The sequence below is a fragment of the Saccostrea echinata genome, unplaced genomic scaffold, assembly GCF_033153115.1.
Source record: "Saccostrea echinata isolate AGI-Se365-2 ecotype Australia unplaced genomic scaffold, CSIRO_AGI_Sech_v1 ptg000028l, whole genome shotgun sequence".
NCBI classification, from domain to species: Eukaryota; Metazoa; Mollusca; class Bivalvia; order Ostreida; family Ostreidae; genus Saccostrea; species Saccostrea echinata.
The window spans coordinates 12,652,532-12,666,050 of NW_026889777.1; the positions used below are offsets into that span (position 1 = coordinate 12,652,532).

Consider the following 13,519-nt stretch of genomic DNA (forward strand, 5'->3'; position numbering starts at 1 on the left):
CAAAAACAATTACTGAACATAACTTATTTTCAAGGAGGTCTCATTTGGACTGACATTCCACCATTGCTTTTTAAATGAACCCAGTAACACCGTCATCTACGTCATCCCAATTCCATTTTCACAGTGTGTTTTGGGTTTAAAAAACAATTCACACACACGTATATTGATTAAATAATATTTTAGTTAGCATTAAAACTTATTTAATTTAAAAACTTATCTAATTTTTTTAACCACCTTCATGTCCCCTATCCTCTTTCTTGGATGACGTCTACATCTGAAGAATAGTTATTTATTCACTCGATTTTCTATAGAATAGACAACATCGACCTAAAACATCGATCGAAGTGTTATCCGGTTTGGTTCTTCATTTAGTAAATTTCTGAACTGCTTTTATTAGGCCTTGTGTAGAGAAGTTGAGGGGGAGTATTAAAACGAGCCATCAACTTCTCAATAGAGAATAGTCTCTACTGTAATTGGATAAAACGTTACTATGCATGTATTAACAGACTGTCACATCGCATGTAGATGGCATAAAATGTAGGCTCCCGAATGACCAATATACATGTATTGGATGTCACTATTTTTTTTAATATATGGCAAAATTATATCACAGTTTATCATTTATCTGACAAAGTTCATTGATTATTTACATTATAGTGATATTTTTCTGTTTTTATTTTTTAGTGAACTGCAGAAGAAATGAGTTAAAACAGATTTCATCGGTGTTTTGTACTACATTAAGTTTGATATAAAGTTCAACTGTAAATAGTTTCTCAAATCGGCGTCATGGAAGATTGGGAATTTAGATCTTGTCCTTTAATGCCTATGAATAAAAAAGAATATACTTTGTCGAAAATGTAAATAGGATAGAGTCCATTGATATTTTTTTTTTCAAAAGTGCAAATATCACTGTTTTCTCATATGCCAGTAACGTCCATCTTAATTTGTTTTAAAAAAAATCAGAACAGATACGTTTTATGAAGGAGGAAATCGTTTAAAGAATATCAGTATCATGAAAAATCAGAGCATGTTCCAGAGTATACAATAAGTAAGGAAACCAAAACATCATATATAGATGATAGCGGAATATTACTACATACATTGTAAATAAGGAAAGTTAACGGTGGAAAATCTGAAGTCATTTCGTTTGTCATACATTTTAGTTCTTAGTTGGCCCTTATCATCTATAGTCAGTAAAAAATCGGATAATATAAGAAGAGGCAGACTCTGTGGTTTCTTTTATTACAAATTCACTGATATATATCGAGTCGACATATGAATGGACGTAACTATTGTTAATTGATTAAACAATCTTGTGTGTTATATATATTGATTAAACGTTTTCGATATTTTTTTAATGTAGAATTGAAGGTCACAGCAATTATTTACGTCGTTGGCAGTGTATCATTTTATATCTAAAAAAAAAGATGTCTATTTTCCATTGAAAGCTTATATGACTAGGGAAGAGGGATAATTGACAAGATAAACAAAATATCTCAGACCATCCATTTTACAGTGGAAGGAAGTAGATTAATTGACTTTTAGTTATATTCATACATTCTTTTTCATAAATACTTATATTATTTTCGATGATTTGTGGTTGCCTATGAATTTTTATCTAACGAGAGTTGTATGCTTTTATCTCCAGGACTTGGCGAGGGGATAAAACACACAAAAAGTGGATAAAAATCATATTCTAACCACAACCATAGGAGATTCTTTTTATCACATGCTTTACATGATCAAATATCCACCTTATAAAGGAATAAAGTTGTAATTAATATAATCTACATTTACTGTGTATAGTGTACATATATATAGAACAATTTTGAAATCTTTATGGAACATCTTTTTAGGTCGTATTTCATTCGATAATAATCGACCACTCATTAAGAACAATTTTTAAATACTTCTTTAATTAATAAACTCCTTTGGCCATAGTTCAACTGCTATTGCCAAGCGAAAACAAAAGAGCATACAATTACGTGTATGCAAATTCGCTCGGTAAAAATATACTCACGGCGAACAGGTAACTGGGGCAGGAACACTTGGATATGATTTCAATATCGATATTGAACAAACCTTATGTTTTCACTGAAGTATGCAGTTACTTTTAATGCAAAAAGACATAAATCAAAATGAAATATGTAATGAATATCATAATCAGATGGCTGCTTGACAAAGTAAAGAAGAGGACGTAAATGTGCCATAATTGTAACTCATCATTTTTATAACTTTAAATAGTTCAAAAGATTGGCTGCTGCACACAGTACAAGGATTTTTGTTAAATGATAATTTTGCCCTGATTTCATGAAAACATTCCCAGAATCATTAAGTTTTATACTACCTTATAAAATGTTCATAAATATGGTATATTATTATTGAGTGTTTTTCCTTCTTCCACTACAAATACACTACTCGTCCATATGTAATTTTTTCCTTTTCTTTAACTTAAATTATCTGATTTACATTCAGCAGTTCCCAAAATTTTATGGTCATTAAATTGGCCTTGATTGCACAAAAACCTATCTTTGTGGTGTATTTTTACTGCCTTTTTCGTACTAATTTTGGCTACGAATCACTCCAGCTACATGATAAACACAGAGGCTTTGTAATGGATTTAATCCGTTGACGATATGGTTCTCCGCCAAGGAACCTGATCCTTCATTAGGTTTTTCGAGAGGTCCGTATTTCTGCCCCTTCAATGTTTCGTATTGTTTATAGGAATCATAAGATTAATCACATTTATCGTTACTTTTCTCATCCAAAGCCAATTCTTTCTGAACATGTTTTTAGGGTTAATGTTTAATAGTACTTTTTCAAGATTGAAGGCAGTAACATTTCCTGGGAAGTAAAAATCATAAATGAACTTTCTGCACATTTTGATAATCATTTTCTTTAAGATTTTTTTTAAACATTTCTGTTGCGTGTCTCCATCCTATGAATAGTTATTACTTGTACATGTATTTGATTGCTAAACTTTAGCTGGATAGGAAACTCCAGACCTCCATTTTACTTACATATAATTAAAAGACAAAGACGGGCTTTTTTAGTTCCTGGAGAAAGAAAGTTTTTTTTTTCTAAAATATTAAAATTCATTTACTCTCATTCCTTAAGCAGTTATACGTACATATTCAAGAAATTATTAAAGTTTGTATACTGTCATTAAACTTTGATAGAGTGTGATACGAAGAAGAGTTTGTCTCAATATTTATTTTAGAATGTAGAATTTGTGCATAATTTGGTATACTTAGCTACATGTGAGGTCCAAAATTACAGACAAAAACATGCTTCCAGTTTTATTGATAATTGGAATACTCACGAATAATTAGTATAATTATTGCAATAAGCACCATATTTATTATCATGACGATTAAAAAAAAGATTAATTATGGTTTCAGTTAAATTCCATAGATTGTAAATAACATCTGTATTAATTAAAACACTTCCACTCAGGCAACCATAAGGTAAAAAATTGGGTCTTTAGAAAGCTGGAAAATTATGGAGCTCTTAACGTGAATATAATTATTCATGATATTTTAGGTTTATCGAAAAATAAAACATTCAAGGACTCAATTTTGTTAAATAATTTTGATTTCAGTTTTGATTTCATAAGAGTTGGGAATATAATTATGTTCACTTATTATAATGAATTAGAAAGAAACCTTGAAATCTATTAACTCAAATCAGATAAATAATATAATCATTCACCGTTAAATAAATAACTTCTTTTGTATCAAGGTATATATTGCACTGAAACATTTTCTACGAAAGATAATTATTCATATTTCTTTTAACGCATTTTAGATTTTTTAGTGCAAATTCCCGATCAAGTAATGGTTTTCTTACTCGCTTTTATGTCATGACCTACAACTGTATGAATCTCTGAATTGTAGGTCATTGTCTTACTTTTTGAGAATATTAAAATTACTTATTAATCTATCTGTTCAGGATTAATTTTACCAAATCATTTTGAACACAAGTTTGCAACTTTTAAAATTTAGAAATTACTGATTAAAGAAAAAAAAGAAATCATTTATTCGTATTTTTAAACAAGAATATCAGCAGTCTCGTTTAAAGTAATCGTTTCGTAAGTTCTATGGTCGATACAATGACCTTTTCAGCAAATACAATTTATCATTGAGTCAAATGCTGACTGACGTTTTTCATACTAATTGTTAGGCCATTATTTACACACTGAATTGTCGTCGGATTTTACCGTTATATTCCGATCATGACAAGGAGCACACGGCGGGTGTGACCGGTCGGCAGGGGATGCTCACTCCTCCATGGCACATGATCGCACCTCTGATATTTTGGAGGTCCGTGTTTGCTCTGCTCCTATTTTAACCTTTGCCATAACTTTTGAACAGTTGGTGCTAAGGCTTTTATATTTCACATGTGTACAAGACCTTTCCATGGGTGTACTCGAATACTGTTTGTTATCTTCATATATTTCATTAGGAAGTTCTGAGACTCGTTTTCTCCATAGTGTACTTTAACTCATCTCTTTGTCACAATGTCTTGTTATAACATCCACGTCTACATTGTTAGTTCAAGAAATAATTTTTTGCATGTAATGAACTCATCATGAGCATTAGAATGCAATTAAAATGCAATAGAATGAGTTGACCTTAAGATTAAAATGATGGTGTTGTTATGTTGGTTAATCGTTAGTTTGTAAGTACAAAATACTTTACAATAATTCGTCGATTCTTGGAGAAGGTCATTTGATTTTATCTTGTTTTGATAAGTCAAGGAAAGTTTTGGTATCTATATCTAGCCTTTTATTCCCAATATCCCCTATAGCTTCTGCGACATTTTTTGTAGGTTTTCCCCAAACGAATACTCTTATTTCTTTTATGAAAAAAAATTGCTTAGTGACTTTTAGTTCCATATAAACCAGTTCGTAACTTTAAACTAGTGAAACATGCATTTATTCATAATAAATGATGTATGCAGCCTGTTAAAATCTTGAGAAGTTTTATTCTTGTTATTGTTACATCCTATTATAAAAGTACATTTGCAATACATGTACATAGATATGAAACACATCAATAACAAAAAAATCGACTTGCAGCAACTTATTTCTTCATTGTATTCATTTTCAATTATTGGGTCAGGGAGCATAATGCATACATACACTAATGAATTCCCAAATCAAAATTTAAAAAAAAAGACGAGGAAAATGAAATTAAAGTATTAAAAGTAAATGAAAAACACAAGAATACTAGTACATAGTTTTTTTTTACATTTAATAGTACCAGAAAGTTTTTCGAGTTCATGCACCCTCTTTATCTGTTGAGCTACATATTGATCAGAAACTTCTAGATTTCCATACTTTTCATATCCGGAAAAAAAGATAATTAAACACACATTTAAGAAAACAAATCTTCAAGTTTTTTTTAAATATTAGTAAGGAAAAGAAAGAAGTCTTTCGAAAAGAAAAGAATGTTTAAACTTGCAAGTAGTCTACTAAATACATTTTGGACAAATGGCGGTGAATATGTTAGATAAAGGAATTTTATTCTTGATGCAACGATCCTACTCTGATATAGGAAACGTCTTGCCTATGTTTTCTATGTATTGTGAATTTCTCAACGATTAGATCATTCCTGAAGTTATCAATAGAGAAACATAAATAGAAAGCCTCAGCGTATAGCAAAAAGAATTTAAAAAAAATCGATTTTGTCAAATTATTTTAATTTTATTCTTGCTTGCATAAACTGCGCAATACATTTACGTTATTAAATTATATTATCGGATAGAGAAGATACCATCTATTATAACACGTAGGGTTTTACATTACGAAATGTCATAAGGATGACAGATTTCATAAGAATTCCTTTTCGTGGAAAAAAGAAATACATTTGAAATTTTTTAAACTAAGCATACTTACCATACCTTTTAAGCATACTTATCAATACAATAATTATGATATTCATTTTTCAAACTTCATGCTATAAAATGTTCAAATAACTTATTATAACAAAAGAATTAGATGGATATTAATATTTTATGCTGATTATTGATAACTCTTGTCACTAAATTGGAGCTTTACCCATGCAGTTGTGAAGACACATAAGTACCTGAAAATCAAAGTTGTAATTCTTCAAACAAGATTTTAGTTACCAATTATTTCAGAACTCTTCATTAAATTCACTTCTCGATCCAATGGCTTATAAATAATTTTAGAAGACCTTGGTTTTTATTTCACATGCTGTAAATCAAATAATATATGCACATTTCCCTTTCAAAAACTAGAGTTCTATTTTTCAAAATCAAGTTTAAATTTCAAATATCTTAAACATTTGAGCCTTTGGAAATGAATTGGATTTGATTTGCTGGATTTCAAAACTCCATAAAAATCCTTGGAAACAGATATACAGAGCAGGGTCCAGAAAATGATAAACCGAGCTCCTATCCACACTAGTCACTAAAATGTTTACTACTGTGAAGGGGACGTACTGTGCTACAAAATGTACTTCCCTTTGCAAAAACGTTAATTGCTGTGATGGAGAAATTTCAGACATACTGTACTATGGCTGAACAACGTATTCAAGAAGTGATCTAAATCAAATATAAAGTCTTTGTAAAAACTCTAAATAAATTAAGACCAATTTGAATTAACTATTTCTCCAAAATGAATTATATCACGACGACTTTCCACCACTTTTTTCAAACATTCTTCAAAATAAATCAAAGAGCAGGATTTTGACCTCATACCATCTTTTTTCTTTTGAAAATGCGGAGCGCAGAAATTTCTTAATCTTGTGATTGGTCATCTACAAAATTACTTTGTGAAAAAATCATTCTGAGATTACACTCAAGTACGTACATCTTTTGAGACAAGAATCTGTTGGAATTTCGATAGGTACCCATATGCTCCTTTATCACCTGTTATATATATATATATATATATATATATATATATATATATTTCTTTATTCTTATGAAGCAGAATTTATCAATTTTTTTATCCATGTATGGCAAGCTTTGTACATTTAATACTTTAAAATATTTTTTACGGTTAAGCACTACATTTCCTTTCCTTTAACATAACTACTAATCAATCTTGATTTCCACACTTTTAAGGTCTGCAAAAAGGTAATATAAAATACACACACACAGATATTCGATCAGACAGACCTTTAATTATTTTTTTTAAGATTTGCATTGAGAAAAAAGGATATGTTTTGAAAGAATTGGTATAAAACTTGAAAGCAGTATAGAAAATAAGATTGACAAATAGAGTTAATTTTTTAATGGAAAAATTTTGTTCTTGATGCAACAATCCTACACTGACATTGGAAAATTTATGTTACAAATTATTTTTGAAAATTAATAAAATTTAGATATGATGCCATATTTTTTTTAATTTTCTCAAATATTAGAACATTCCCGAAGGTTTTATATCTAGAAACACATTAAAGTAAACCTCGTTGAATAACATAAACTGATAAAGGATGGATTTATCGATTTTAAATATAAAATTATTTTGATTTTATTTTTGATTGCATAAGCTGCCTAATACTTTATGTTTATGTTTATGTTCCTTATTTTATTTAATTGACTGACAAAGGAACACTAACCGTGTAAGTTTAATATTATAAATCCTTGACGACGCAGAGATCACTATTTTTTTTTCTTGGAATGAAAATAAACATTTCATTTTTTTTTAAAAAGAATAATCATATTACCAATGTATAAATTATGCTAATCATTTTTATTTTAAAATTCTTGAGCTTTAATATGCCAATTTTTTGTGACAATTGAAGAATCACATGAGCATTATATCATTTCTTTTATTTGCTGATGATATAGTTAATTCTTTCATTCAGATTGAAGTTTTTCCAAAACAGTAAGAACCAATCTGTTTACATGCTGAAGTATTTGGCAATCAAAGCTGCAATTTGAGAATTGATCATGTTTTCAACGGCATATTGCCCATCTCTCCTGTTAAATTGTCCTCAAATTCACTTCTTAATTAAAGGGGTAATAAAAACAATTCTTCCTGCACACATAATTTATTTATGTATAAGCCATTCATATTAGGCCATTATTTACACACTGAATTGCCGACGTATTTTTCCGTTATTTCCCTACCATGACAAGGAGCACACGGCAGGTGTGACCGGTCGGCAGGGGATATTCACTCCTCCATGGCACCTGATCCCACCTCTGATGTCTTCAAGGTCCGTGTTTGCTCTGCTCTTATTTTGTAGTGTTTAATGGACTTTTAAGCTCGAATGCTGTCCGGTATCTCCACATGTTTCATGTATGCTACTTTTTATTTGAATTCTTAAATCTACCTAAGACTTGTACTTACAAAATGGAGGTTTAGTTTTTTTTTCATTTCAAAGGATGGGATTCTTCAGAATCACGTCTCAATTTTAAATATCTCAAATATTCAAGTCAACAGAAATAAATTCGATCAATTGAATTTGAAAAAAAAAATTCCAGAAATCCTTGCACTGATACATTTTAGGGTTCATTAATATTATTGTTCATCTTTCAACACTTATCCGCTTAATTTTCATCAACCACTTTGTTTTTGAAAGAAAATATATAAGAAATACCTTTCTTCCAAATATTTTTGTAGTTGTATTCCTATTTAAAAGTTAGCAATTTCCCCTCTCTGAATATAATCTGCAATGAGAAACTTGAATTATGCCTTTTTAAATGGAATCTGTATATAGAAATCTTGAAAAGATATTTGATCATTTAAGGTATTGTTTGTTTGCGTTAAAAAATCAATTAAGTACAAATCATTGGCTACAAATAAATAAAGCTTTATATACAATATCGATATTTTTCTACCAAAATAGCTTAAGATTATAAACCTGATGACAGAACTGTATTAAAAAATGAAAGGAAAACCACATATTGTATGAAAACTAATTTACTATAGATTTTAGCATTCTAAACAGTTATCTAAGGGAAAAAATCTGGAGGGTTTAGTATTTCTCAACCGTAATAAAGATCGCTTTCATGGTTGCTGACTTTAAGTTCATGGAATCTGTATCCTTCATCCCGAAACAGATTTTCAATGCAGATTATATTTTCAGCGTGAAAAAGTCTTTCGTGACTGTTTTTCAAATGAATATTTTAATTTTTCTATATAATGAGAAAAAAGATATATAAAGGGTACGTATGAAAATCTTAACTTCACTGGCTTCTGTAGAGCTTAAAGGTCCGCCATCATGAAGGTAAGCTTTTGTATCTTGTTCTTTTCTTATTAACTTACATCATTTAAACAATTAAATCGTTCTTCTGAAAGAAATTGACGGTGTACGTATTTATGAACAAAATGTTACTTAACTAACGTAGTTTGTAAAATTAAATTCGTAATATTCAACTGTCAAAGGAAAGCAAACCGTATGTTTACCAAGAAAAAAAATAATACTTTTTTAAACTTTAAAAATGTTCCATAAAAAGTTGAAAATGTTTTTGTTTCTGTTATCTTGAGTGCGAAATATATATTTGTTGTACTTTATCCCATAATGACAAACTCGTATCCATACATTGAAGTTTGGTTTTGTTTTCTCTTTATCCAGAATGTCCCTTCACTATTACTAGTTAGTATGTTTGTCTCAAGGTGCTTTTAATTTTATCATATTGATTTTGAATAATATAGTGAAAACCTTAATTTCAGTGCGCTTGGTTCTTTATTGCTACATTCCTATTTGGTGCTTATTTCACTCATGCTTCTGAGAGGAAATGTGATGAAATAAAATTTGGAAGAGGGACATATGACAAGAAAAAGGAATGCTGGAAGTCTGCGCCCACGAAACCAATTTTGAAGGTCAAGTCTGACGGTCAATCTTTGTCAATCAGGTCAGAATTCACTTCATTTAAATTAGTCCATATATGTCACATTCAGAAAAAAATAGTTGTAAACTTGCATTGCAAATATCCAATCTGCATTGATAGCACTCAAATGTTAAGCAAAGGCTTTTGATTTTATTATAAGATTAAATTTATGTTTGTGATGCGTATTAAATATTTTGTTATACTTATAGATTTCTTAAAATTGCATGTATCAAAAATGCGCTAAATGATCATAATACATGTATCTTAAGATATGAAGCTTTTTTGTCATCATGCTAATTTTCTGAGACCTTAATATTTCCTTTGGCGTATTAAAATTGCATTCTACTTATTATTTGATAAAAGTTTTGTTTGCAAATATATTTCTGAAAACCTGAAACGTTATCTAAGAAATGATTATAAGTTGCCCTGATATGATTTTGTTTAGTATTTATAATTGAAAACATTGAAATTTATATATGTGTGTTATTTTGAAGTTCAAATATTTTATAATAATTAAAATGTTTTGTTATACCAAAGAATTCAGTATTTATGTAGTTAATGTATGAAAATAAATATGCAATATATATATGTAATGCATATATTTATGGGATTAAGCTTTTTCTTCTTGATCTTCATCATACTGATTTTGAGAGAGAATTTCGCCGCGGTTTAAAATGAAATTCTACTTCTAATTTGATGAAATTTGAAGTTCATAAAACAGTCATATTTCCCAGTTTTATTTCCTTCAGCCCCACACCCAAAAATATTTACATTCAGTGTAATTTTCTCCATGAAATCCATTAGAAATCTACGACATTCAAATCTCTTGAACACACGCGAAACCTTGTCACCGCGCGGTAGAATACACAGTAGGAACTATATGCATTTTTAATATCTTAGGAACACCAAAATGTATATTGTTTTGACTCAATTTAATAATAATAAAAAAAACTACCCTGTTAAATTAACGTAAAATACAACAACTGTACGTTTCAAATGAATTTGTCATTTTTTTCTCGCAATGTTCATTTGTGTTATTTAACTTTCCAACGTCACAAACGGCCGTCATATCTATTAAGCACACCAGTTCTAAAAGGCGCTAAATTCATAATAAAGATTAACGAAATAAACAATGAAGAGAGAAAATTACAGAAGGTAAATATAAGCATTGAATTTTTATTTTGGATGTCGTCGGTCCTATAACACACCTGAGCGTGCCGACAAAGTATCATACCGCGCTAAGGTGCGGTATTCAATTTGTCGGCACGGTCAGGTGTGTTACAGGACCGCCAAAAAGAAGAATTCAGTGCTTAAATATATTTCAGGAGAAAGATTCAGAGTGCATTAAAATGCAGACCGGGAATAAAGAAGTTTCTTGATCAAGAATCGTGTGACTGCAATCCCAGGTAAATAGACTATTTAGTTCCCTTATATGTTACATTAATTGATAAAACTGCTTTATGATTTAATTTTGAACTATTCAGTGATAAAAAAAAAATCTTTCAGCAAATTGTCAAATATTGGACTGAAAAACGTCTGCCGACACAAGTTTGAGTACGTTACAAAGATAATCAAATATGGGAAAAAATGCTATGTTGTATTTCCACAACGGCAATGTATAACATACGCAGACTGTGACAGACAACGGTAAGTAGTAATAATACATATATTATCAGTCTCTGTTCTTTTGTGGTTTTTTTTTTTTTTTTTTTTTTTTTTTTTGGTTGTTGTTGTTGTTGTTTTTTTTTTTTTTTGGTAATATTTTGCATTTCTATGAGCAACATACTCTAATACATCACAGGGGTTGCGCAAAGGGACGGGGTGTAACAAGTGCCTGTTTGCCTGATCGACACCGTTACTTTAATGTCTGGGTATTCTGTCCTCACAATCATCGGTTTGAACTGGAAACCTTGGAGTTGCCCCAGTGTTGTACCTGCAGAGAATACAAACTCTGCAGAAGGCCAATAGGAGGGGTATAAACAGGATAGCATGTAATACAACTTTTGTAGCACCGACGAAGGCGAAGAAACAGGTGGTGGAATCTAGGGAGTTTCTACAAGAGCACTGCCTTTAAATATGCTACACAGTTTCTTTTGCTGTTTAGTTATCAAATAAAGTACCAACTTTTTATAAAAGAGTTCTTTTTGTGAACACCTGTTAAGCTGCTCCCCATATTCAAAGATAAATTAAATTAAAATCCTCCTTTTTGTTTAATTAAAAGGTTACTATAAACCTCTGTATATGTTTGCATAAAATGGCCATGTGTCAAAAGAAAGTTTCTGAAAAATTTGAATGTAATTTGAACAGAAACAAAGAATTTCATTTCCATCTCGATTTCAACCCACTGTGGAATAATTAAAATTCGTGGACCAATTTTCGTGGATCGCTAAAATTTTACGTATTCGTGCAGACGTAATTTTGTGTATTCACTGCATCTTTAAAAGGAAAAATTACTCTGAATCCCTTGTTTATAAATTCGTGGAGGGTGTAAATCCTCGGATGAAGGGAACCCAGGAGTTCCACTAATACTGAGTCACCACGAAATATAATGATTCCATAGTATATATCAATGATCATTGATGCAGGCAAATAATATATGCTCAGATTACACTCCATATCCCATCTTACATAAGATGACCAAAAACAAAACAAAAAGGAAAAAAAAAACATATAATAAATAAAAAACAGCAACAAAATCTTATTTTACTAAATTTTCAAAATGTTCATGTTTTTGTTGTTTTAATTTTTCATCACTTTTTCTAACATGGATTTGTATGCCTGCTGGAAAAAGTAAATTAATAGAAGCCAAGGGCATTTTTGTAAAAATATTACCTGGTGTATCGATGAGAATATCGGCTTGATAAAGTGTAGGCAAATATCAAAGAACAGAAATACATAGGTTTCAGTTCTTTACTGGCAAAGAAGTCAGTAGGTAAAAGATCAAATCTTCCAAGAAGCCTTTCTGGCTACACAAGTATTGGTCGTATTACCAACTTACTTCATAATTATGTACATTTTCAGATAAAATAAAAGTCCCCAGGTAAATGGCCAAATTTTCATGCCACCAATTTCCCTGTATATGACCCACTACTTGCAAAATTTAAAGGCAGTGATCACAATCTGTTATTATTTTTGTCAAAGGTTTAAAACTCAGACGGTTATTTTTACCATTTTTTATCACCAATCTACAGAATAACAAATGTTAATACAAACTGTATTCAATTGAAAGTAGACCTACCAACAAAAAATTTTAACTAGATGAAATCTCGTGCAAGAGCGTGGAATTGAATTTATCCCACTGCCGACAGAAAATATATTGTAGTTTCTACTGACAACCTACAGGCTTATAGCAGGAAGAAGTACTTTGTTCAAAATCCCGCATGAAGTAGATTTACGTCTCCACCCTCATTCCTCTTTTTGTAAAAAATTGAAAAATAATAATTTCATTAATTGACGTTTAATTGTGAAACCTGTTATACTAAGTTATGGATATTGTACTCAGATGCTCTTATTTCATTTCCGTCAAGGATAAAATCAGAGAGTATTACTGATAAATTGATTTTTTTTTGGGGGGGGGGGGTTTAAAAATTCACAAGTACTTGGGTCTTGGTTTATAGATATGTATGCCAGTTACCTAGTACTTCGGTACTAGCTTGAAAATACGGGATATATATTTAATTGCTGTGGTAAATCCTTCGACGTATTT

General features: G+C 30.3%; 1 long non-coding RNA gene across 1 annotated transcript; it reads left to right on the forward strand.

The window, feature by feature from the left end:
* The first annotated feature begins 11,138 nt into the window (after positions 1-11,138).
* LOC133193768 (uncharacterized) lies at positions 11,139-11,923 on the forward strand. The gene is made up of 3 exons (XR_009722005.1): positions 11,139-11,219; positions 11,320-11,460; positions 11,615-11,923. It is a non-coding gene; the product is annotated as an uncharacterized LOC133193768 (long non-coding RNA).
* The last annotated feature ends 1,596 nt before the right edge of the window (positions 11,924-13,519 follow it).